Here is a 25,430-nt window from a genome sequence, read left to right as displayed (position 1 = left end):
AAGACAGAGGAGTGATTGATTTCATGTGTAACAAGCAATGACATTTGAATGCCCAGACTGAAGGGGCTTGGCACAAAACAGCCAAACTTTTTGTTCTAAAGATGAAATCCATCAAATGCATTAGAGAACATCTCTGATCAGCTGAAAAGCTCTCTGCCTCAGTACATTTGCAAAACTGGCTCTTTGATTCGTTTGCCTCTAGGCCAAACGAACAACCACTCAATCCAGCAAGGGAGATAATGCACACAGATTCTCTTAGTGGGTGAAGAACCTGGTGCCCAGACTGACAATACATGTGTGCTCACATTGCATATGTGCATTCAGATAGTGGATGCCAAGTGCGGTTCCTGACTATGTAGCTACAAAAGAAGGCAGTGACTTACCGGTGCCGCCCGTTGACGGGCGGAGGAGCGGCTGCCAGAAAAAGAGGCGCGAAGAAATGACGCCCTGGCGAGCGCGTCAGAGATGGCGGGCCGCAAGGCACGCGGCGCGTCAGCTAATGAGGCGGGCTATAAATAGCGCCACGTGCGCTAGCCCTGCCTCACTTTGCCGGGAGAGCTGCTGGCGACGGAAGGATTTTTCTGTCGCCAGCAGCATACACAGCGGTTAGAGTGCGGGAGGGCGAACAGGAGGATCGGCGGCCCGCACTTCTTCTCAGCGTCCCGTGCAAAGGCGGGACCACCGGCGGTCGGAGGAGAGGCGGTGTGACCGCGAGGCCTTGGCGGCTACCCCTCTCCTCTCTTGTGCTCACGCAGCTGGTTTGCAAACCCCCCCCCCCGTTAGCGGCCGGGAGAGCTTTGCGGCCCCTCAGCTATGACGATGGCTCTGAAGAAAAGGAGCAAGGCGAGAGGCAGTGGGGAGGTTCCCTCCGGACCGGCCGACTCTGGGACTAGTCGGGGGGGAGAGGGGGCGGGGGCCAGGCCTGGGCCTACACGACGGGCCAGTGCCCTCAAGGCAAGGGCTGCATGGGCGGCGGCCGTGCCAGCCCAATGGCGGGCAGGGGCGCGAGGTACCCACAGGGATCACGGAGGGCAGGAGTCTCCCCAAGGGAGGGGTCATTCCCCCGCCAGGGGCAGCGGGCGGCGCAGGAGCAGGGGGGAAGGGGCCTCCCACCGAGGATCGAGCACCCCTTCCCTGCCTCGGAGGAGGCATGGCTCCTCATCAGAGAGCGCCCGCAGCCATGCCAGGCAATCTCCCAGCCACTCAGGCGAGAGTGGGAGGGGCGGAGAAGGAGGCAAAAAAAACGGGGGCCCCCCAGGGATGACACAGTCCCGTCCACCAGTGGGACCCAGAAGAGGCGCAAAGCCAGCGTGAGGGCGGGGCGCACGGGGGACCAGCCGCCCGTGGGGATGGCGCAGCAGGATCCGGTGGCGCGGTCCAGTGCTAGCAGTCGGTCAATCAGCCCCAATGGGCGGCACAGGAGGGGAGGCAGCACGCCAGGAGACCCGGCTGCATTCTGGCAGGGTTATGCCCAAGCCATGGCGCTGCAATCCGGGCGCAGGCGTGGCCGGGATCGGGGCCAGATCTCGAGCTCCACAGGAGAGAGTACCAGAGGGGCGAGCTCAGATCAGTCAGGGGTCGGTGCCTCCGCATCTCGACCGCGAGACCGACATCGGCGGAGGCGGGCACGCTGTGGCCACAGGCGTGGGTGCTCTGGGCACAGCTTGATTTCCACGGGTGAGTCTTCTGAAGACTCAGGATAGGGGTCCCACAAGGACGGCTGGTATTGGCTGGAGGGGGCATTCACACCCGGCCTGCCATCATGGCTGCACAGGCGGCGAGCCGCAGCTGACCGAATGCTAGAAGCCAGAGGGGTGGTGGGGGATGCCAGGGCCCCCCCACAACAGTACGCAGACACGGAAGCCCCTCCCGGTGTGCACCTGCCCCGCAAGTTGCGGGAACGCACACTGGAGGGCTATTACGTGGACATTTTTGCCTTTATACGGCAGCCTAACAAGAAAGGGGATATTGGGAAGCGCAGGGAGGCCAGGAAGAGGGAAGTGCCACGATGGGAGCGCACGTTTCCGAACTGGCTCCGGGGTTTCGCAGAATATGCCTCACTCATCAGCGCGGCATACCCGGAGCGTGGTTGGCACCTGGGCAGGTATCTAGCTTACGTCCTGGAGGCCCGGGAGCTCGGGGGTGATGATGCCGCCTTAGAGTACGACCGGTGCTTCAGGGAAATGGCCTCGCACAACCCCCGGGCTAGGTGGGACCTGAAGCACCAAGACACCTGGTTGGTGAGGGTGGGGCCTAATATGCGACCGCAGCGGGAGAGGGATTGGAGGCCGGGGCCATCCAGGCGCGAGAGGGGGCTGGTGTGCTGGGATTATAATCGAACCATCTGTACCCGGAAGCCGTGCCGCTACGCGCACATGTGTGAGAAGTGCGGAGGGGCACACACAGGCCTGGGTTGCAACAAGGATGGCGGTACCCAACAGCCCTTTCGAGGAGCCCGACCCTTCGCAAGGAAGGAGGGAGGGTCGGGAGCCCCGGGACCTTCTAACACCTCTAAGACGGCATGAGGCCAGCGGGGCAGGTGCACTCGCCAGAGCTCCCACCCCAGTGCAGCTGGAGGCTTTGCGGCCATGGTTGCTGCGGTACCCGGATCGGGAGGTGGCAGAATACCTCCTTGCTGGATTTGAGGTAGGTTTCCACATTCCTTTCAAAGGTGCAAGGCTGGCGACGGCCAGCGGCAATCTAAAGTCTGCCACGCAAATGCCAGGGGTAGTACAAGAGAAGTTAGACAAGGAGTGCAGGGCGGGCAGAATAGCAGGCCCCTTTGCATCACCTCCACTTCAGAACCTGCGGGTGTCTCCCACTGGGGTGGTACCCAAGAAGGCAAAGGGGCAATATGGGGGTGTGCGCCTCCTGCGGTACCTCGGGTGGGAACACTTCCCAGGTAGGGACCCTAGGGGCTGGGAACCCTTGCTCCCGGCTGGGAGAAGGAAAAGGGATTCCGGGTTGTGCCTCTAGGGTCAAAGATCAGGTTGGGGGTGTGGTCGGCTGACCACTAGGCAGGCTTATCTCTATGCCTTACCAACACTCCAAGGCTAATAAAAGCTGTGGCCGGTTTTGCCAATAAAAAAGGTTGTGTTAAGCGTCTTTTACTGGGGCCCGGGGATGCCCTCCTGCCCGTCAAAAGAAGGCAGTGACTTACCGGTGCCGCCCGTTGACGGGCGGAGGAGCGGCCGCCAGAAAAAGAGGTGCGAAGAAATGACGCCCTGGCGAGCGCGTCAGAGATGGCGGGCCGCAAGGCACGCGGCGCGTCAGCTAATGAGGTGGGCTATAAATAGCGCCACGTGCGCTAGCCCTGCCTCACTTTGCCGGGAGAGCTGCTGGCGACGGAAGGATTTTCCCTCCCTCCCACCCTGAATGCTACTAAGTGAATGTTTGATGTTCTGGTCAAAGTTTGATGTTATGTTCAAAAAAAAAAAAAGTTTTTATGGGTGAGGGGAATGGCATTCATGTCAATGTTAAAAAAAAAATTATTCCATTGTCACAGCTGGCGGAACGGCATAGAGGAGCCTGAGTTTTGGGGGAGTATGGAGTGTGCCTGTCTCCCAGATTGGAGCCTCCTAAGAGGCGGCTGGGCACGAACCCTGACCCTTGGGGGAGAAGGATTGGGGTTCACGCGGCCGGGTGGCCTGAGGTTGGACCAATGGGGGTGTGCGCCTCCTGCGGTACCTCGGGTGGAAACACTTCCGAGGTAGGGACCCTAGGGGCTGGGAACCCTTGCTCCCGGCTGGAAGAAGGAAAAGGGATTCCGGGTTGTGCCTCTAGGGTCAAAGATCAGGTTGGGGGTGTGGTTGGCTGACCACTAGGCAGGCTTATCTCTATGCCTTACCAACACTCCAAGGCTAATAAAAGCTGTGGCCGGTTTTGCCAATAAAAAAGGTTGTGTTAAGCGTCTTTTACTGGGGCCCGGGGATGCCCTCCTGCCCGTCAACGTAAATGGAAAAATGCACCTACAGCCACTCCAATGGGTTGTACACACATTCCTGTATTGGATAAGGTCTACATGAAGGCCAAAATAGCACAATGGGTCACCATCCACTGACATCTTCCTCCCAGACCATCACATAGTTATTATAAAGGTGAAATAAAGGGTCATTTAAAACTAGGATATTACTATGTCCAAATATGATGACTTCTCATGTAGAAAAGACTCCATACCAATAAGCATTTTGGGAATATTATTTCCACACTCCCTTCCAGAAACCCCTGGCTTTACCTCCCACCTGTAATGGAGGCTTATTTCTTAGGAAAAGTAGTAAACCTGTCCTTGGACTGTATTATTTCAGAGTCCAGGTGAAGTTCACCTGATGGAATATGTCTCTATGTAAATAACTACTTCCATAATGAAAATTAGACCAATAATTCTAATTTAACCTAATCTCTGACACACTTGTTATTGGTGAATCCTCCAAGGCAGGGGTAGTCAACCTGTGGTCCTCCAGATGTTCATGGACTACAATTCCCATGGGTCCCTGCCAGCAAATTTAGGTGTATATATACTTACACCTAAATATATACACATATATACATATATACACATATACATAACACTCAGATGATGCACATGTAATGTATTCATTGATGGAGAAAGTTCTATTATTGCAGTTCTTAAAGCTATACATTTTATAAGCATATTGACAGGCCTTGCAATGCTGGCAAGGAAAAAAACACACCTTGTAATCCTTTTCCATTGAAAGAATTCACTGCTGCTTCTGTGTAGGAGAATGAACTGTGCACAAGCATGTCCTTGAGGTTTTTTGCTCATTTATAGGCAAACAAAGGGATTGAATTACATCTCGGAATGTTGGAAAAAAAGGTATCTATTAATGATATTCTTAATGCTATTTTAGTATTTATTGTATGTTAACACTGAAGGATATTAAATTCTGGTAGACATGGTAAAGTCTTAATATCCTGAAAGTTATCAGAGTATCCTGTATGATTGATAAGCGCAGTGTGAAGAGTGCATGTGGTCAAAAAACAACAAAGAAAAGCACATTGCTCAAGGTTGTGCTTAACTCATATAGTAACTATTTATTAGTGAGCTTAATCCAAAAAACTTAGAGGTAAAGAAAAGATTCCTATTCTTATCTAAATAGCTGTATGGAAAGAGATGCTTAGGCACCTTTGCATCCATGATGTTGCAGGCTAGAGGAATGGAGGAGAAGAGAAGGAAGACTCAGGAAATTATCCTCTAGGGACAGGTCAGTGAGTTCAGAAGGTGAATGTTCAGTGTTCCTATCTATTTTACTAACTCTATGGTCAAGTCAGGAGTCATCAAACAGGCCTATTTTGCACGGCAGCAGCCATGTCATTCTACCGCCAGTGCATTGCTGCAGAGCTGCATGTTCTTTGTCCCCATGCCCAACAGGGCCCTGTTGTCCCTCTCAGTGGCTAAATGAACATGGAGTCTCCCATGTTCCCTTAGCCTGGGGCAACTGAGGGCCCAATCCATGGCAGGCCTGGAAGGGAGCCTGACCAGCAGCTTCATCAGGTAGAAACAGGAATCAGAGATGAGGTGGAGTTAGATGAGAACAGGGATAAGGCACCTGAAGAGATTGTGGAAAGGAGTTAAGCTAGAAATGGTTTTTAGGATAGGAAGGGAGATTGAATCAACTGAGGTGGATGAGACGCACAAAATAGTGAAGGTGTGGAGAAAAATGTATTGAAGGTTTGTTGTGATGTTGAATGGGTAGTAAAGTTTCCTGAGGCATCTCCAGTGTGCCCAAGGATATTTTAGGATATTTTAGAAAAAGGGCTTTAGAAAACTGTGTTAAAGGAGGACATAGAAGTGAGGTAATGATGCATAAGTGTAGGCCTTGTGAGTATAGAAGTGGTAAAGTTCAGTCTGTGCTGCTTCATCAAAGAAAATAAAAGTAAGGATATGAGAGAGGTAGAAGGTGCTTTTGGATGAGAAGGTTGTAAGTTGTGGTTTATGATGAAGAGTGGACTTTTACAGCATAGAAGGTGTAGGTATCCTCCAGAAAGAAAGAAAAAAGGAAAGAAGTGAAGTGGTTAAGGAGAAAGCACGGGCAATCTAGGATGTGTTGGACTCCTGCAGGGGTTATGAAGTTAAAGGAATTGCAGATGAAATATAGAAGTCATAGGAATAGTTGTGTTGTAGCTGTGTGTTGGTAAGTTAAAGAGTCGTTACTAAGGCAAACAGATATCAGATAAGAGATTAGATTTGTTGGGAAAGAAAATTAAGAAAAGCAAGATTGAAGAAGATGTGGTATAACAGGTTGGTAAGTAAAGGAGAGATTAGTGAGAAAATTGTAGGATTACAATGTTATTACAAGGAATTGATGATGGAGGGTGATAGTGAGAACTATTTAGTAGAAACAAAATAGTATTAGAGTCTTGGACGGAGGGACAGGACAATATACAACAGTTAGGTGAAGATGTGACTCTGGAGTTGTTAGTTCAATTTTTGGAAGAATCAGAGAACAACAACGATAGGAGGAATGGTAAGAAAAGTAAGAAAGGTGGATGGAAGATTAAGGAAATGAGCTGGATGAAGACATGAGCTGGTTGAAAAGAAGCTGCAAGATTGTATACACAAGATGGAGAAAAGGCAGTTGAATGTTTGTGGGGTGGAACTTCTTGGCACAAGTGCCAGATAGCAATGTGGGAAATTTTTGAAGCATATTGGAAGAAATGGGAGAGTGTTAACCAGTTTGAAGATTTAGGATACTTTCAACCATTTGAAAAAGCTGAAAACTTTGTCCTAGAGATGTAATTATTTTCCCCCAGAGAGTTGTGGAAAACATTAGAAGGCATACAAAAAAAAATGTAGCGGGACCAGAAGGGATTAGGATAACTAGTCTGAAAAGAATGGACCCAAGGTGGAGGAGGTTAGGTGAATTGCTTAATGTAATGTTGATTATGGGTTTTATTCCCCCAGTGATTAAACAGTAAATTGATATTAATTCCTAGGGATTAATGATGGGAAATTGTTAGAAATTGGAAATTGGCCTCTGAAGAAGAAGTTGGTTCTTATATGCCGCTTTTCCCTACCCTAAGGAGGCTCAAAACGCCTTACAGTCGCCTTCCCATTCCTCTCCTTCCTCTGCTTGCTATGAGTTCCCATTCCTCTCCTTCCTCTGCTTGCTATTGGTTCTGCAGTCCTTAGATTGTTTTCTAGAATTTTAGCTGCAAGATTGCAGGATGCAAGCCCTATTAATCTTAAACAATAATGTTTGAGCTGTACAGAAAATCTGGAAATATTAAGAGTTATTATGAAGGATGTGAAGAGCAAGCCTATGAAGCTTGGTGTCATTTTGGTTGATATTGCAAAGGCCTTTGAAACAGTGCCACATGATCAGGTCTTATGTACCTTAAGAAATAGAGGATTAGATGATAATATAATGGGATTGATAGGGAGTACAAGGGAAGGAGTGAGCACGAGGTTCCAAATCCTTATCCATTGTTGTTCCTCTATATATTTCTGAAAGAGCCTATGTGGTGGGATGTGTCCAGCTGTCCAAGTTGGAATAGGGCCAATCAGGGTACAGCCAGCTTTGCCCTGATTGTCCTTGTCCCTGCAGCTCCCGCCCGCCGTCCCTCTAGCCTCTTTACTCTCAGACGCCTCAGTGCCTGGAGCCAGCAACAACTAAGGGGAGAGGCCCTGGGCAAAGGATTGTGGTGGAGGGCCTCCTAATGAGGGCCTCTTGGCTTGCTAGGCTGGGCCTCCTGACGAGTGCCTCCTGGCTTGCTGACTGCTTGTTAAGGATTGCTAAGGAACTGACTAGCTGAATTGCTAAGGAGCTCTGTCCCAGCCCTGCTAATGAGCTGCCCAGCCCCCGCACGCCCCACTTGATTGGGCTGCGAGCTGCTGCACAAGGCCACCTTAAGCTGCCTGGCCAGGGGAGGGGACCCTTTCAAGTATTAATTAGAGGAAGTGTTATTGAACAGGTGTACAACTGGTTAAAGTAAACAGAGAGTTTCTTCAAAGCCTAGCCAGAAGGTAGAATCTTTAACCGCTACTGCGGAGCGGATTAAATAAAAGGCTAAGGCCACCTGAGGAGGAGTTAGGGAGGGCCCTGTCCGGGATAAAACCTCAGACAGCCCAATCAGGAGCCCAGTCCGGGATAAAAACTCAGACGGCCCAATCAGGAGCCGCTGATTGGGCCCTCCAAGTGTCGATCCAGGGTCAAGCAGCCAATGGGGAGCCGCGCGAAGCACGGCACTTGGCCCGGCACAGGCAGCCTACACGGTAAGTCCTCTGCCCTGCCCTCTCCTCCACCCCGCTTCCCAAGCTTCCCAAGCCTTCCAGGTGGGGGGCACCTCCCGCTGCCCTTCTCTCGGCCCCGGGAGCAGGCTCGCCATGGCGAGCCTGTTCCCGGGGCCGAGAGAAGGATTTCTAAGCCTTCGGGGAGGGTGGAGGGCGCCCGCCGCCCTTCTCTCAGCCCCGGGAGCTGCCTAGCTGTGCCGCGCCAGCTCCCGGGGCCGAGGGAAGGCTTACCTTAAAAATAAAAATTGTAGGATTACAATGTTATTACAAGGAATTGATGATGAAGGGTTATAGTGAGAAATATTTAGTAGAAACAAAATAGTATTAGAGTAAGGTTGATTATGGGTTTTATTCCCCCAGTGATTAAATAGTAAATTGATATTAATTCTTAGGGATTAATGATGAGAAATTGTTAGAAATTGGAAATTGGACTGTCCTTGCTATTGGTTCTGCAGTGCTTAGATTGTTTTCTAGAATTTTAGCTGCAAGATTGCAGGATGCAAACCCTATTAATCTTAAACAATAATGTTTTAGACCTTTGAGCTGCACAGAAAATCTGGAAATATTCCAAAACCTTCCTGGGAGGCCAGGGGGAGCACCGCCCCCCCCCCCGGGAAGCCTTCGCCATGTGAAGGCTTCCCCGGTGAAGGGGGCCTAGCGCCCATTTTATTTAGACATAAAATGGGCTTTATTTCTAGTGTATGAATAATTTTGTTAATCCTAGATTATTATATGTCTCAGATCATGTTGAGATTAGCAAAACAACCTTGATGGTAAAATTTGAGTCTGCTTAAGGAGATGATTTGCCAGAGTTGGCAACCAATGGTTTATTTGATTGCCACTTGAGAAATGGAGGTCTTGGAATAGTTTGAAAGATTGAAAGTTAGGGTGATTAAAAAATAGATATAAGGGGTTAAGCCCAACCTTGGAGAATGTGTTTTTTTTTTCTGACCACAAACTCTCAGCTGCACACTTCACTTATTAGCCAAACCAGGCAATCAGCTAACTTTCAGGATATCAAGACTTTACCACAAGTCTACCAGTCAATATCATTCAGCTTATGGATACAGCCCATATCATTTTTTTAAAATGAATGTATGATTTATTTATTTATTTTTGCAAAAAGACAAGCATACTTGTTGCAGCTGAAGTTTTTGGTAAGTACAGCTGAATACCCTGATTTACTAAGTCAAAAGTCTGTCCATTACATGCTAAAGCTTTTGGAGTCAGCTCTTGTTAAAAAGGGATGGATTTACACTTCCAGACTAATTAGGAGATTGTACAGCATGTGTTATCAAGAAGGAGAATGAATAGCATATATTGGAAATGAAGACTCTTTCAAGACTCAGAAAGCTCTGATGATGTGCTATCCAATAAAAACAAAATTACTATGTTATGTCTGAGTATGTCCTGTGACTTTAATCTGCATAACCATTGAAGTGATTGATTGCACAAATAGTACAGCAAAAGACAGTGGGGTGTGTTAAAGGCACTCCAGAACAATATACACATAGCATAAGCTTACTTGCAGCTCCTCTTCCCAGGATGTCCCCCTACGGGCCCAGCAAGTTTTGTGAAACTTCACATTCCTGGGAGAGGTTCTGTGAATCTGAAGCCTCTAGTTTGGCCCAGGGTTTGCCCACTCCTGAACCCATGAGCAACAACTACCCAGCACCTCTCTGGAAACCTCTGCTCAGTTTGGAATGCAGCCACTAAACTGTGAAATACTTCCTCCCCTTTCCTCCATTTTGGAGGCATTTGGGGCCGAAAAGTGTTAATCCATGCACAATATTTCTGTGTTTTGATTCCTAAAATATTGTCCTAAAGTGCCTTGAATCCCACTATTTTCTGAGGTACTATGTTTTGTTTAATGCTCATTCCAGCATGTTCTGGAATGTTTTAGCCTGGAAAGGGTTAATAAAAGGGTGAGAGCTCCACATTTTCATTTCTAAAATATTGTTCTCAAGTGTCTCTAATGCATCCTGCTGTTTTTTTCTCATACTCCTGTTTGTTTAATGCCTCTTCCACGGTGTTCAAGACGCATTTTGGCTTGAAAAGAGTTAATGACGGGGTAAAGTTCCACTTTTTCATTTCTAAAATATTGTTCTCAAGGGTCTGTATTTTATCCCACACTTTTTTGTGGTACCCTTGTTTGCTTAATGTCCATTCTGGCCTGTTCCATGTGCTCCAGAGGCTTTTTGGCTGGTAAGGGTTAATAAATGTGCGGGCTTTCTGCCTTTTCATTCTAAAATAATGTTTCCAAGTGTGTGTGTGTGTGTGTGTTCCAGGCCCTTCTAGCTTTTACCCTGTCCCCAACTCTATGATTCTCTTTAGTCTTGAGATTAGCTATAATTCCAGGGGATCTCTAAGTCCCACCTGGGGACTGGTATCTCTATTCAGACAGAAAAGTCTGGTTTTGTCTTGGCCATCTCAGACCCAGGGCTGACTACAGGCCTATGAAGATCTACCCCAGTACAGTGACACCCCCCACACACACACACACACACTTGCTCAATAATGTTATGAGCCTTCCAACCTCTTAATGCACATTTCTTTAGTCTTAAAATTGGGCTTCCAAAATAAAAGGACCCATTAAAAGTATCCTCCTGGAACATTTATTGGTTTGTCTTTCATCACATTTCCATTTTTCTCTGCTACTTTCTCTTTTCAAAAGGGGTGCCTGGGTTTTAAGGGGCCAGACACACCTTCCTCTTTCAACAACCTCTTCATCGTGCCAGCATCTCTGTGATCCTAATGGGATCAATGCAAGAATAATGAGAAGATACAGAGTCCTTTTTCATCAATCCCAGCCTGTCAGGAAGCCCAAAATATAAGTGGGCAATAACTGGCACTTCCAGAATGCAGTCACCTTCACTATTTTAAAAAAGCAGCCTCTGCTGGAGTCGTCTTCTACATATCTTGTAGAGCTTGGATCACTAAAAACTAGAATTTTACTGTAAACCACATACAATACCTTTATTGGCATAAAATAAACAGAGACAGTCAGGATACATCAATCAGTTTAAGTTTAAAAACTGAAGACAAAAATTCAGCCAAAATAAAAGTGACATTGGCATCCTTATTACTCAATAAAAATGGGCAGATCAGGACTTTTGAAAGGTTTCTGCCTTTCGATATAAAAGGTATAATATGCCTTTGCTGGACAATAAACAAGGGACAATCTAGTAAGATATGTTGCATGGTGTCAGGAGTGTTTAAATCACAGGGACATCATTGTATACCACAACATGGAGGGGTGGGGGAAAATACTTGATGGGAAGAGATACATGCTCCTCCCCTCCAAATCAGAAATTCTTCATTAACAGAATTTGGAATCAATTTATTTCCATTAATATTGTATAGTAAGCCTTTTTCATGTTCATGAGTGAAACAAAAATACAGTCATCTTTAGCAAATGGTTGTTGGGGCACCAACATAATTTTTTTTTGTCTTTATAATATTTATGTAGTTAATATCTTTTTGCTCGTATCTGAAAACAGAACCTTTCCTTCTTACTGCATTATTTCTCTCTTGTTAAAAATTTAGCATGTTTGCATCTCCTGAAATACAAATTTGGCTTGAAATGAATAATTTGTTTCCTCCCAACCATATTTGTCCCCTTGTTTAAAAGAAGAAGTTCTCAGGTTGTTCATCTATTCAGTTGCCCTGTCTGAACTTGTTGCTTCAAAGGAAATCATTAATAAGCAATAGTGACCAGCCTGCAGCTTCTGTGTTGTTTCACCCCCTGGCATAATGAGGTACAACTGAACAGTATGACTACACAATGTTGCTGGGTGTTCTCATAATTCCCCACTCCTTTCTAAAAAGATTCTACTGAGCCACACTAGAAGATTAGCAATGCTTCCAACCAGTATGACTGCTTTTAAAACAAACTCCTGTTGATTGACTGATTGATGGATTTATAAACTGCCCCTCTCCACAAATGGGTTAGGGCCATTGCAATACAGTTAAAACATCAATAAGAACCATCAATAAAAAGAAATAAAGGTAAAGGTATCCCCTGTGCAAGCAGTGGGTCATGTCTGACCCTTGGGATGACACCCTCCAGTGTTTTCATGGCAGACTCAATACGGGGTGGTTTGCCAGTGCCTTCCCCAGTCATTACCGTTTACCCCCCAGCAAGCTGGGTATTCATTTCTGAATCAAGGTGGCTGAATTGTGATCCAGCCACAATTTGGCCATTTAAATGTATCCCTTCTCTGCTTTCTCAGGCAGCACCTAAGAAGGTGGCCGGAGAGCATGTGCCTAACATCTGATAATGTACCCCACCCACTCCCTTTTAACACCACCCACTCCCTTTTAAAGGGAGTAAGCAGGGCCTGTGTCATTATCAGCTGTTTTGCAAGCACTCTCTTCCTCCTTCGCAGACAGCAGAGACACTGCTTTCTGGAAAGGGGAGGAAGTGAATAATGTCCACAAAAAGCCCCCAAACTTTTCCAATTCGGCTGAATCGATTTGGCCAAATCTGAAAAGGTGAAGGGGCATTTGTGTGTTTCAGATTGAGTCAAATTGTTTCTGGCCAAATAATAAAAGGTTTGTGTGTGTGTGTGCGTGCACACACACACACATCCCTAACAGCCACCACCAGGTAGTTCCATCCAGGCAAGTTGCCTTAAGTTGCCTCTCATCTAATGTTATCTACAGACATGGAACCTCTGTCTCGCTTCTTAGGCAGATCGCGACAAATCTGGGTGCGCATAACGAAGCGTGAATCAGACCTTAAACAACACAACTCCAGGACTTCAGAGGCTTCAGTGACAGTCATCATGGAAGAGGCAAAGCAAATGAAAGGAGAAACTTCTGCACTGAACTAAATCCATACATTTACGAACTTGTTTACTGTTCCCTGAGTTCTCCTGAATACATTTCAGCGGTTTTAAATAGCAAAACAGATCTGCTTTTCAAAGGAGGATCCTCAGTTCAGTGGTCTGTATCTAGCACTGGATTTTGGCCTTTAAAAAACATCGATCCCCCCTCCCCTCCCCCTGACTTTCAAGAGTACAGATGTCATTGTTAGGTATAGTAACTGAACCAAGGAATATATTTGGAGGCTGCATATAACCTTTGGGGAAGCCTAGTTTGGTTTCCCCATTGACAACAACAGTTCATCAAAAAGTCTAACTTTAATGGGCAGCTCTAATATGCGGATTATTACAGATATTTCCCCCCTAAGTATAAGATTGATCCTAGAATATAAAATACTTTGTTTTCAAAAACAAGATTTGGAATAATATCCAATATCAGCCCAATCATTCTACTTCCTCTGGAAGCAATTGGAAAACATAAGCATGCTGATATGTCTGAACACAGGAGACCACAAGCCGAGCTACAATGGTCAGAATGGCAGGAGAATGCAACTGTGCACATCAAGTAGTAGAGCAGAGGATAGCCTTCATTTCCCAATAAAGAATCCACTGCACAATACATGAGAATAGAATCATTGGGAGGGACCATCATAAATGCTGAGATCTAGGCCAAGCTGAGAGGGCTATTTCAACTTCTTGCTACAATGGATGGGGCCATTGGAAGAAGGAAAGGACATGTTCAGACACTTGTGCACAATACTTGAATCCCTTGCACCAAGAAACATTTTACCTTGAACTTGGTCCTGTGTGTTCCATTTAGATTATCATGATTTACAATTTTTTGATTGACTAATATCAGTCTTCATGAAAAGCCTATCAATATGACCATTGCTCAGGTTTATGCCCCAACTACAGGTATTGAAGTTGAAAGCTTTTATTCAAGTGTGCAGGAAGAAATTAATCACAACAAGAGAAAATAAAATAGAATCAACTATTGGAAGATCTGGGCTAGGAGCACAAAACAAAGCAGGAGAAAAAAGAGTTCAGGCAACTGAACAGATGATTGTATATGTGGACATCACCAAATGGCCAATAAAGAAAGTAAATATATTATCAGAAACAGAAGTTGGAGAAGCTCTATTAATGTCAAGTGGGCATGAATTGAAAGAACTTGAGATGTTATCAAAGAAGAATGGTCCTACCTCACAGGGTTCCTGTTGTTGGGAAGGGAAGATAAGGTGATTGTAAGCCATTTTGAGATTCCTTCAGGTAGAGAAAAGCAGGGTATGAAAACCACTCTTCTTCATCCATGCGGGAAGGCCAATGAAATCCTTCCCTGTGTCAGTGCTCCACAAAGTATGCACAATGCTTCTAGATTTCTAGCCAGTTTGGTGTAGTGGTTAGGAGTGCGGACTTCTAATCTGGCATGCTGGGTTCGAGTCTGCACTCCCCCACATGCAGCCAGCTGGGTGACCTTGGGCTCACCATGGCACTGATAAAACTGTTCTGACTGAGCAGGAATATCAGGGCTCTCTCAGCCTCACTCACCTCACAGGGTGTCTGTTGTGGGGAGAGGAAAGGGAAGGTGACTGTAAGCCGTTTTGAGCCTTCTTCGGGTAGAGAAATTCAATTTGTCTTCAAAGGAGTAACTCTGTTTAGGACTGCACTGTGAATGTCAGGAGATCAGCATAAGCATGCCCTTGGCTGGATTTATACTCTGAAGTCAAGAGGTCTTCTCTTCCCAATTACAATGCCCCAGATAGTTGCAAAACTCCATTAGCCTTATACAAAAAGCCAGGAAGCCAAATGCCAGCATGAGTGGCATTACACAGCACCACCTTTGCCCCACAAAAGAAACTGATAACCATCTTCACTTATCTGCTGTGCAGCCATGAGTCTATTAATTTGGCTCTACATTCTGACCTTTCAATCAGAAGAGTTTGAGAAATCTCACAGAGTTAGCCAAGATGGGGCAGGAGGACACTTCCTTGTTGCCACTTCCATTACCTCTTTCAAAGAGGGACAATGGATCATCACATTCCCTTTTGTCACCCTTCCCAGCCCTGAATCACTGTTTATCTTCCCCAAGCAGCAATGAAAAAATTGGCAAGTATTGCCACCTTCCTTGTCCCATGACTCTTTCTTTATGTCATCATTGGGGGAAGCTACAGTAGTCTTTCCTTTTTATACACATTCCCAGAGACATACTGGGACACCCAGTAAAATGTTTCACATTTAGATCAACCCATTCCTTCTTCCGTTTCCTAACGTTGAACACACAATTACAGAATCACAGAATCACGGAATCATAGAGTTGGAAGGGGCCATACAGGCCATCTAGTATAACCCCCTGTTCAATGCAGGATCAGCCCAAAGCATCCAAAAGCATCCAATAAAAGTGTGTATCCAACCTTTGCTTGAAGATTGCCAGTGACATAAAGAGTGTTAGACTTTTTTGCTTATCCAACCAATGGGAAGAAGAAGGAAAAAAATAGGTTTTTTATATGTTGCCTTTCACTATCCAAAGGAGTCTCAAAGTGGCTTACAATTGCTTTCCCCTCCTCTCCCCACAACAGACACCCTGTGAGAGAGGTGGGTCTGAGAGAGCCCCGATATTACTGCTCTGTAGAAACAGCTCTAACAGGACTGTTAGAGGTCACCCAGCTGACTGCCTGTGGAGAAGCCTTGCTCTCCAGGTTAAAGGCCACTGATCTTAGCAGCTACACCATGCTGACTCTCAGCCTTCTAAATACTAAGGAGTTAGGGTTGTCAGGTCCATCAGACCAGCCAAGTTAGAAACCGGAAATAAACACAATGTGCCACATCATCTGGAAGTGACATCAGGGGCCATGCTCTGGTTTGTGAACAAAATCTCTATGGTAGAATTAGCTTCTATCAAAACCAGAGCACTACCCCCCCACTCTGACATCACATAAAATACTAAATTAAATACTAATGCAATGCATCAACATTAACAATATAAAACAAAATAAAAATATAGTAACTAATTAGCAGCATGAAGCAATAGTAGCCTCCAGATATTCACTGCCCAAAAGTCCCCAGACTAGCTGTCACTCATTGAGGGTGTTTTATAGGGGAGGGCCACAGATGTTATTAAGTCACTGGCTCCAACCAAAAGCTTGTGGGAAGAGTTCTGTCTTGCAGGCCCTGCCGAACTGTGCCTGCTAGACATAGGATTGTGGGCCAAGATCTAGCAGTCTGGACAAAAAGGAAAATTCAGTCCAAATTTTCTTACATTTGGAAGTTTCTGCCCCATGCAATGCTACCATGAGGAGAGATTTCAAAGAGGCTTCAATGTGCAATGGTTACATCAGCACTAAGGAGTAACAAGCCCACAGAAGAAGTCCCTTGTCAACTTGAACCAAGGGATTCACATCCATGATGCTTCTTAGTGAGATAATTAGCCTTCTCTTTAGAAAAAAAAATGCGATAGATTTTTTTTTAGAGCAAACAGAGCATGAAGGAAACCCAATTACAGGGAGCCCTGAAGAGACCCAAACATACAACAGAAATGTCAGTGGTCGTGCTGTGCAACAAAGCACTGTGCTTGGCGCATTCGCTCCAATGATGGGGGCTGGTTAATTCTATTACCACATTAAAAAAACACTTTTAATAATATAATTCCGCTGGCTCATTAAAATAATCTTTATTACCCTATGAATCCTTCTTGGAAGATTTTAATCACCTCATTCTAAGACACTGTAAAAATCCAAATCTGAGCACAGACTTTAAAATTCTTTCAAGAATTCTCTACCTTCAGAAAAGAAAGAAGCTGTCTTCAGACTAAACCCACAACCCGGCTTCATTTGGAATAGACACAGGCTGTGTAAATGTGAGTCAAAGGTTCAAGGGTTTTGGTTTTCGGACAGACACTTGCATTTGTGCTAGGGAAGGTAGTTTAAGGTAACAATTGAGATCATTTCACTGTTGTTCATCCAAGCCTTGGAAACAAAACACTGCTCACATGGAATTGTTGAAGAAGCTCCCATGATCGTTTATGCACTGGAGGTTTCATGCCAGGCTGCCGGCTGGAGTTTTAGTTGTGGCAGGTTGTCCCACCTCTTCCTGCTCCCACACAGGGGAGCATTTGGCCCAGTATACCTCATCTGTCCTCTATTTGTGCTCCTGCATGGGAGCTGGGACAGTGAAGTTCCCAGTACCTAAATGGTCAATGAGTTCCTTGTTTTAAAGGGTTTGGGGAGATGATTATATCCTAAATTCCTATATATCTACATAATGCCAACCTTTAGCTCACATCTATGACTGATGTGATCGCCTCCCTACCACCAGCCATTATCACAACAAGAGTAAAACTGGAATGGATTGGGAACAATATAGTACTTGGAGAAAATGTAGGCTTGTGCCCCTATGAGGTACCAGGAAAATACTAATTTTCCCAGTGTTCCCTCCTCTTCCTGGTCCTTTCTATCCCCAGAAAGCTGTGGAATTTGCTTGGAACTTAAGCCCACCATCCTAAGGGACAACTTGCTGGGTTCAAAAGGGACTGAAGAAGGGAAGAAGTGGACAGGAAGTTGTCTCCTCCACAGTAAATGTTAAGAGTAAGCTTCTAAACAAAAACACCAGTCTGAGTGACTGCCGCTCAGTGAGAATACAAGCTCTCTGTATTGAGTCCATGCTTCCAAGACATCTTCACTGGGAACTGTTACAGGGCTCTAAGACAACAATGTAATGTGGATTTTAGGAGCAGTACCAAGAAATTGTGTGTGTGTGTGTGTGTGTGTAAATGGCCATCTGGAAGCCCACAGTAGGAAGGACACTATATACGCATTACTCCAATATGTATATAAATAGTTGATGGAGGGAAATCAGCAATTGTGACTGGATTCTGATTTATTTTTATCTTTCCATTGACATCAGAGTACCATCTGTTGCATCTTCTTAAAAGAAAGATTAGAGATTAATAGCCCTACTCCCAAAATATGGTTGAATACATTCTGCTCCCTGATCTGTCTGCGGTGTGTATGTGTGTGTGGGGGGGGAGGAATACACAAATATTCCCCCGTGTGGCTGGGGAAATGGTTATTCCAGGGGAAAAGTTGAAAGATGATCGAAGAAGTTCAGTGAGATCATTCAATCTAATTTTGTTTTCACTTTCGCTACAAATGCCAGCCTGAGAGACAATTGCGCTCACCCCCCAGCCGTCTCCTTCGGATGTCAGAGAAAAGTGAGGAACACAATAAAATGAGAATGAGTCAGAACGAGAAAGCTCTTGAGACGGCGTGGAAATGTGTGACTGGACGTTTTTGTGAGGAAAAGTGAGTGGGAGGGCATCTCAGCAAAGGTGGGATGAGTCAGCGGGGGGAAGGGGAGGGGGAGACTGCCGCAAACCATGCCGGTCACCAACAGAGACTGCCCAAGATATCCCCGAATGAATGTGAATGATTTCAGCAGCCGAATGTGCAGTCGAGCAAAGGCCACCAAGAGAGAATCAGTCAGCTGAGCCTTTCTGCTGCCTTTCACGGCGAGAACTGGAATTGGCAGTGCTGTAGTACTGTGCAGTAAAAAGCCTGCACACATATTCCGTGGCTGAGCAAGATGAGCAGAGCATCCAATGGTGTGAACACAGCCTTTCTCAATTTTTTTTTTTTTTTTTGCCATTGAGAACCCCCTGAAATGTTCATCAGGCTTCGAGAAACCCCAGAAGTGGCATGATCATGCAGAATATGGTTGGGAAGCAGAGCTGTGGACACGCCCACCCAGGGCCCCTCCCCTTCCCACCCCCTCCAGGCCCATCATTGGGAGGGGAGGTAGCAAAATGACCATATGCAATCATGTCACCCGATAAATCTTTAAATTAATTAACTCCCACCCATTTGAGAAACCCTTCCAGGGCTATCACAAAACCCTGATAGAGAAAGCCTGGTATAAAAGCTATGGGACGGGGACTGCCTCTGAATAAAATGACAGACTGTAGCACATCTCACATGAGCAACCTTGCAAATTAATACTGTAGGGAGCATGTCTCACATCCTCCTTTGGCCTCCTGGTGGTAAGGTTTGACAGCTTCCAGGTGGCATCTTGAGATCTCCTGATATTACAGCTGATCTCCAGGTGACCAAAGACAACAACTACTGACTACACAATAGATACACAGTCACAGGGACCAACTGACTCTGCAAGAAGCCCAGCTGTCAACATTCTATACCTGCCTTGGCAACATTTGAATACAAAGCCTAGGATCATCACGCAGACCCCTAGGAGCTCATTCGTTGTTTTAGCCTCCAATGTGATATATGCCACCATCTGTTCACATTGGCTATGTATGATAAAGCAGGTCAATCTCCATACAAAGGATGCAAAACAGACATACAAAAATGATAGCAGTCTGAAAATCTGCAGGAGAACATTTTAGACTCCCAGGAGATACTGGTGAATTTCTGGTCAGCAATATTCTTCAATGAAAGAAATGTAAAGGGAGGCTCCAGTGAGAAATCACTAAATTAAAAGGCAATCAGTTTAACTGTACTAACAAGGGTTTAAATAGAGAGGATACGTTCCTCAGCCACTGCAGAAGCCAAATTGCTTTATATAACTAGATAGTCTGTGCTATCATCAGTAAGATGTTGTGGAGGGTTACTGTGATTACCTTGTATAGATTTAAACTCAGAATAGAAATGTCATAGATTAAAAAGAATTCAATAGCTTTACTTCACATTATTTCCTATTTTCCTCTTTCTTTCTCTCTCTCTCTCTGTTTGCCTGTCAATCTGCAGACTAGAGATTATATCTGGTGGAAGATTTCTGTATGAAAGCAAAAAGGAAATAAAAACACAACAATGGCAGCTTGTGATAAGTTAAACTTCTTGCATCCCATGAAGGAACAGACTCACAAGCCCTTGTCCATCAGGTCCCGGGAGGCTTCAAAAGTCTTCTGGGCTCCAGTTGGTGACAGAGCTACTTTTGCTTATGAACAGGAAGCTCCAGTTTTCTCTCTGAGTAGTGATCATCATCAGCAACAAATCTGAAAAGGTTATCTCTTGCTAGACAGATTTGTAAAGCTAGCACTAAATATATCTGTTGTGATTTATTTATTTATTTATTTTTATTAGGGGATCTGCCAAGATCCCACTTGCCCCTCTTCACTCATACGAGCTAGTATAGGAACAATCAATTGTGTCTTCACAATTCTGAACTATCACACTGAAGTTGTGGTGGTGAGCACACCCACTGCCAAGAGCCTTTCAGCAACTCCCCCCCCCAGATAGCAAGACCAAAGAGGCGTATTGTGTTTAGAGAAATTAGGTTTCAAGCATTCAAAGGAAGTTTAATAAATGGAAATACAAATAAGACACATGTTTTTGGTAAGCATCGGGCTGAGCAAGGATACAAAGAAAAGGTGAACATGCAATCCTTTCCCCTCTAGCCTCTACACTCTATAGTCCTAAATAATATTTAATTGGAATAAGGTAGTAATTCTCGAAGTTGCGGCGTTTTAAAGTCCACCATTGTTTTTATTCTCAGAATTGGGACTTCTCCCATTGCCCTATGACATGGTATCAAGATACTGTCCCTAAAAAAGACTTAGTCTTTTATGGTTTGTGCACAGAAGGGCCCGATAAGAACCTCTTCCTTCTGTCCCAAGAATTTATAATCTCTCTAAAGGAGAGTCCATCCCTCTCTGGGGTTAGTCCAGAACTTCTATTTTTGCTGCTACAGACTAGCATGGAATTTGCCCCCAGCAGACAGATGCTTCAAAAGGAATCATATCATCAGCATATGCCAGTTCAGGTTCTGCCGGAGGATAAACAGGATTGGCTTGGAAGTATCGCTTGCACACCCTTCAGTTCCCCGTTCTAAGGGTACCAACTCTCCTTTGCCCTGCATTGATGCTTGAAAACACCTATGATGTTTTCTTACCTGTGATTCTGCATGTTTGTTTCCCTCACGTATGAATCCCAGCATCTTGGGTCAGGAGCCTCCCCTTCAAAGAAGGCCAGAGTTATACATACCCAAACAGGCCAAGTTTTTAAAAAAACAACCCTGTAGTCTATACATCAGTAAGCAACCTTTCACCCCTCAGCATATTTCTTATGCCTGTCAGATGTGCCGTAGCCTTGGGAGCACAGGGAATGTCTTTGAAACAGCTTCAAATACAGGCGGGGGGTTTCATCAAATCCAGCAAAGTTTAACTAAGTATTTTTTATATTCCTTTGTCTTCAGACCCAGTATATTTTATTCAGCATATGTGCTCTTCTTTCAATGGAAAATGCATCTCACATGGGATTTGGGGGGCTGCCCCCTGCCAAGTTCCTCTGTAGCAGAAAGCCATTTTTTCCCCCCAAAGTGCAGTAGCCTTTCTGTTTCCATTCATGTCGCTCAAGCCTTCCAACTTCAGCACCAGGCTTAGTACCTGCAGAACTTCAGCCCTTTTCCCCCCAGCTTCAAAACAGCAAAAAAAAAAAAAAAGGATGTTTTTTTGTGTGTGTGTTCGCTCAGGTTGTCACATACAGTTGAGCACTGACAAGCGATACCTTCCTTTTATATAACAGATACGGCTGAAGCGAAAGAAGTCTTTTATACTGAACCGTGTACCTACCAGTATCTTTCAACCCTCTCTATGAAGTTCAGCAGGAGCCCTGAAAGGGCCTTCTCCTTGCCCGGGTCTGTCTGTGTACATGCCTTCAAACACACTTGCTTTTAAGAACTGGAGCACTCTCAAGGGTTACAAGGAGGAAAGACCAAATTCGTATCTAACACTACTGCTGGGCAGTGCAGAGTAGGGCATTCCCACATGACTCTCGTGGCACCAGAGAACAGGAAACCAAAGCTGCCAACACAGCATCCATGGCACACGACAAAGGCAAACTTTTGTTAAAGATGAACAGAAAGCAGGACTCAAATCCAAAGGCGACCTTGTGCAAGCAGAAGGCACTTTTTGCTCCAGGAGGGTTTGCCGTTTCTTTGGAGTTGCCACTTGTGACAGGCTTCCCACAGTGTTCTCAAAGCAACCAGTCCTCATGAGTAGTCGTCTGAGCCGTGTGGTTTGGGAGATGGAGAACATGGGAGGGGAAACATGTTCTGTAATAGTACTTTCTTTAAACTAATTCTATCCCACCTTCTTTCCTGAGACTCAAAGCGGCAGACAATGTAGCAAAGATAGAAAATAAGGTAAAGGTAAAGCACCGGGTCATGTCTGACCCTCGGGGTGACGCCCTCTAGCGTTTTCATGGCAGACTCAATACGGGGTGGTTTGCCAGTGCCTTCCCCAGTCATTACCGTTTACCCTCCAGCAAGCTGGGTATTCATTTTACTGACCTCGGAAGGATGGAAGGCTGAGTCAACCTTGAGCCGGCTGCTGGGATTGAACTCCCAGCCTCATGGGAAGAGCTTCAGACAGCATGTCAGCTGCCTTACCACTCTGTGCCACAAGAGGCTCTAAAGATATAAAATGCCCTAGTCCAATTAACAAAACTTAAACAGAATTAAATTGCACACATTGCCAATATAAAAGCACTCGGGATCGGCAGTTATTTTAACTGTGCCCTTCCTCTAAGGGGGCTCACAGTGGCACATGTGGGGTTCCTGTTCCCATTTGATCCTCACAACCAAGAAGGTATGTTAGGCTGAGTCATTTGGTTGAAGTCACCCATACCACTGGCAGCACTGCTCGAGGACACCACTATTGTGTTGTGATGTAGTAACGTGCTCCACCACTTCCTGTGCCCCCACAGGGACCATTTTCGGTGGCGGACCCTGTCTGCCCTGAATTTCTGTTTCTATGCAAAACAGCTGGAGTGGAAAGGTTCTGTTATTCATGGAGGGGGGAGTTGCATGAAGGTAGGATTGCATAACAATGCAATCCCACCTTTGTTCAAATTTGTTAAATGCCCCATGCAGCCCTGTGCCGCCATGAAGTGTCACACACAGGTGGGGACACATACGTCCACATGGGCCTGACCTGGCTGCCGATGGCACCCATGGTATAAAAGGGAATGCGGAAATATCTGTACTCCCTTCCCATGGGAAAATGGAGGGCCTAAAGTAGGCCAAGGCCAGGAGGGGTCCGGGCAGGCGCTGATATCATGTGGCAACAGGGATTAGCCCCACTGCCATACAAGTGCTGGCCATGCCTTTCCCCTCCTGTGTGGAATTAGTTCCAGCCAGCTTCATGATAGCCTGAAGCTTATGGACCAGGGTCTTCTAGATCCCAGTTGGACCGTATAACCCCTGCCTCAACACTGGAGTCCAGGGACACCTTTAAGATCAGCAACATTTTATTCAAGGCATAAATGTTTTTTCCACATACACACTTCTCCGGATACTGTGGAACAGAATTTCCTCAGCCATCCCATATAGAGGGTGGTGGGGGTAATTGCCAGGAAGGGATAGCTCAAGACAACTGCCTTAATCCAGTCCTAGCTATAATTGTCCACTTCCTCATGCATCTTGACGCTAGCCACCACTCTTAGCCAGTACACCATGCTGGCTCACTCAAATCCAGAGTATCGAGAGGTGGAGCTTGGGATCTCACGGATGCTGGTGCCCAAAACGAGAAGTAGAGCTACAAGCAATTAGCTTGTTTGTGTCAAGCCTCCATCAAGTTCCCAATAAAGAGGTCTAGTTTGTAAACTGACTAAAAATCTTACAGGCCACACCCTCTCCTCCCCCCCCCCCCCGCTTGCTCCTATGGGGCTAGCAGTTTTCCCTTTGCAGGCTTTGTCCATCTGTGTGCCTAATAAATCTATCTTTGATTCCCATTTCAACTAATTTGCCAGGGACTGGCATTAGCCTAACTGGCCTATAATTTCCTGGTTCCTCTTTGTTTAACATTTACTCCTCATAAGTGAGAAAAGGTACAGAGGTACGTGCCTCCCATCCTGCAGATGCACAGGTATGACGACCCTTGTGAGCAAAACTTTGGCCACCTCTGTGTTTGTACATACACAACTGCATAACAACTCCAGTTAGCGTTACGCCCTGCATGCTGTTCCTCCGTAAAGTAGCTGCCCGTTCCTTGACGAGGGCAAAGTGGTTTCCCTGATGCATTCAGCAGAAGTGATCTAGAAGCAGGGCTGGTACAAAAGCGACACAAAGGCCAAATAATAAACTCACTTTTAGAGCTGCAGGAGCCGAGAACAACTCTTTGTGCCGAGCCCTTTCTGCTTTCCCAACACAGGCTCTTTCATCAAGCCTCTGCCTCTAACTGCTCAAAATGTTGCCTGTAATGTTTGTGCTTTGTACTTTAAGTCTTGTCTTTGATACCAGCTTTGCTTGCTGTCTCCACTTCTTGGGGGAAGGGACACCTCCCCTCTGTCGCTGCACCAGCTGATGATGGCTGTTGACATGTAGGCTCTCTGGACAAAAAGAACAGCACAGAAACTACCAATTTATTTTGCCATCAAACAACTCCAAGAGTCATGAATGCCAATTGCGCTCTGCCTGCCTGACCTACCATTCAAAGGCTATATACGCTCCTTCTCCTCTGATCCGTATTGAGTTCCTGTAACCCTTACACAAGGTACCCCATAATTGTTCCCCACAACTGTATATAAATGACAAAACCTGTTTCAGGCTAGAATGGAATTATCCTTGAACTCTGACATTCGTCATTCAGAAATAATCTGAATGAATTCGTAGTAGGGGGAAAACCGCAGGATTGTGTTCATGTCAAACCAAAACCAAAGGAATAGCTTTCTCCAATGCATGACACTACAACCGAGAGGGCCTCACAAAATTGCCACGTTCAAGACCTCTGAACATGTCACAAGGGAAAGAAGTGGGTTTTCAGCCCCACGCCTCCTTTGCAGGGCAAACTTAAGGGCAAATGGTAGGGGACAGAATATAATAAACGTCTTCCAGTGACAATTGCCTACTGCTTTTTTTTATGCTTTGTGAAGAGCTACTGCAAGATGCACAGGTTGTTAACATTCATTTCGGCATGGAAAAAAAAAAAAGATTTCTGTAATTGTGAGCCACAACCTGCTGGGTGCTAGACAGCCTTATCTCTGTTCTTTCGAAGGAGTTTGTCTTCCTCATACAATGTCAAGGACATAATAAGCTTTAGTGGCTTTGTATGCAACCAATGTGTTAGGATTTTAACTTTTAATGCAATATCTTTTATATGATTTTAACGATACTGAAGTTAACTCAGTGTTGTTATTATATATATATTATATTACAAATTCTCCTGACAAAGCCTGTTAGTGAAATGTGCAGGGATTTATTTTTTAAATTTAACAGAGTAGAAGAAGAAGAAGAAGAAGAAGAAGAAGAAGAAGAAGAAGAAGAAGAAGAAGAAGAAGAAGAAGAAGAAGAAGAAGAAGAAGAAGAGTTGGTTTTTATATGCTGCTTTTCTCTACCTGAAAGAGTCT

General features: G+C 45.6%; 1 protein-coding gene across 12 annotated transcripts in view; it reads right to left on the bottom strand.

Annotated features, from left to right (window-relative positions):
* GRID1 (glutamate ionotropic receptor delta type subunit 1) overlaps positions 1-25,430 on the bottom strand; it is a 982,837-nt gene that overhangs the window by 466,052 nt on the left and 491,355 nt on the right. The window lies entirely within an intron of this gene.

Source organism: Paroedura picta, chromosome 8 (assembly GCF_049243985.1).
Source record: "Paroedura picta isolate Pp20150507F chromosome 8, Ppicta_v3.0, whole genome shotgun sequence".
NCBI lineage: Eukaryota > Metazoa > Chordata > Lepidosauria > Squamata > Gekkonidae > Paroedura > Paroedura picta.
This window is presented reverse-complemented; position numbering and strand designations above follow the sequence as displayed.